Source organism: Salvelinus sp. IW2-2015, unplaced genomic scaffold, assembly GCF_002910315.2.
Source record: "Salvelinus sp. IW2-2015 unplaced genomic scaffold, ASM291031v2 Un_scaffold3239, whole genome shotgun sequence".
NCBI classification, from domain to species: Eukaryota; Metazoa; Chordata; class Actinopteri; order Salmoniformes; family Salmonidae; genus Salvelinus; species Salvelinus sp. IW2-2015.
This window is the reverse complement of record NW_019944526.1, coordinates 58,467-60,276: the sequence shown is the minus strand read 5'-3', so window position 1 is coordinate 60,276 and position 1,810 is coordinate 58,467.

The following is a 1,810-nucleotide window of genomic DNA, read 5'->3' as shown; positions in this document are numbered from 1 at the left end:
TTATCTAACCTCTGTTCTGACTCCAACCGTAGACGAAGAAAGGTATTAACTCTCTGTTCTGACTCAACCTTTAGACTGAAGACAAGGTATCCTAACTCTGTTCTGACTCACCTGTAGACAAGGTATCTAACTCTGTTCTACTCACCTGTAGACTGAAGACAAGGTATCTAACCTCTCTGTTCTGGACTCACCTGTAGACCTGAAACAAGGTATCTAACTCTCCTGTTCTTGACTCACCTGTAGGACTGAAGACAAGGTATCTAACTCTCTGTTCTGACTCACCTGTAGACTGAAGACAAGGTATCTAACTCTCTGTTCTGACTCACCTGTATAGACAAGTATCTAACTCTCTGTTCTTGACTCACCTGATAGACTGAGACAAGTATCTAACTCTCTGTTCTGACTACCTGTAGACTTGAAGACAAGTATCTAAACTCTCCTGTCTGACTCACCTGTAGACTTAAGAAAGTGTATCTAACTCTCTGTTCTGACTCACCGGTAGACTAGAGACATAGGTATCTAACTCTCTGTTGACTCACTAGTAGACAAGGTATCTAACTTCTGTTCTGGACTCACCTTGACTAGACAACGTATCATAACTCTCGTTCTGACTCACCTGTAGACTAAGAAACGGTATCTAACTCTTGTTCTGACTCACCTGTAGACTGAAGACAAAGTATCTAACTCTCTGTTCTGGACTCACCTGTTAGACTCTGAGACAAGGTATCTAACTCTCTGTTCTGACTCACCGTAGACTGAAGACGAAGGTATTCTACCTGTTCTGACTCACCTGTAGACTGAAGACAAGGTATCTAACTCTCTGTTCTGACTCACCTGTTAGACTGAAGACAAGGTATCTAACTCTCTGTTTGACTCACTTGACTGAAGACAGGTATCTAACTCTGTTCTGACTCACCTGTAGACTGAAGACAAGGTATCTAACTCTTCTGTTCTGACTCACCTGTAGACTGAAGACAGGTATCTAACTCCTCTGTTCTGACTCACCTGTAGACTGAAGACAAGGTATCTAACTCTCTGTTCTGACTCACCTGTAGACTGAAGACAAGGTATCTAACTCTGTCTGACTCACCTGTAGACTGAAGACAAGTATCTAACTCTCTGTTCTGGACTCACTGTGACTGTAGACAAGGTATCTAAACTCTGTTGTCTGACTCACCTGTAGAACAAGGTATCTAACTCGTTCTGACTCACCTGTAGACTGTAGACAAGGTATCTAACTCTCTGTTCTTGACTCACCTGTAGACTGAGACAAGTATCTAACTCTCTGTTCTGACTCACCTGTAGATGAAGACAAGGTACTAACTCTCTTCTGATCACTGGACTGAAGAAAGTATCTATCTCTGTTCTGACTCACCTGTTAGACTGAAGACAAGGTAATCTAACTCTCTGTTCTGAACTCACCTGTAGACTGAGACAGGTATCTAACTCTCTGTTCTGACTCCGAACCTGGACAAGTATCTGGATAACCTGTAGACAACGGTATCTAACTCTCTGTTCTGAGCTTCACCTGTAGACTGTAGACAAGGTAATCTAAACTCTGTTTCGACTCACCTGTAGACTGAGACAAAGATAATTTGCTACTTCACCTTAAGCAGACTAATCTGTTCTACTCAGCCGTGTAGGGATGTTGACAAGTATCTAAGCTCTCGTTCGACTGCACCTGGTATAGACTGAGACAAGTATCTATCCTTTCTGACCACCTGTAGATGAGACAAGGTATCAACTCTCTGTTTCTGGACTTCACCTGTAGACTGAAGACAAGGTATCTAACTCTGTTCTGGATCACCTG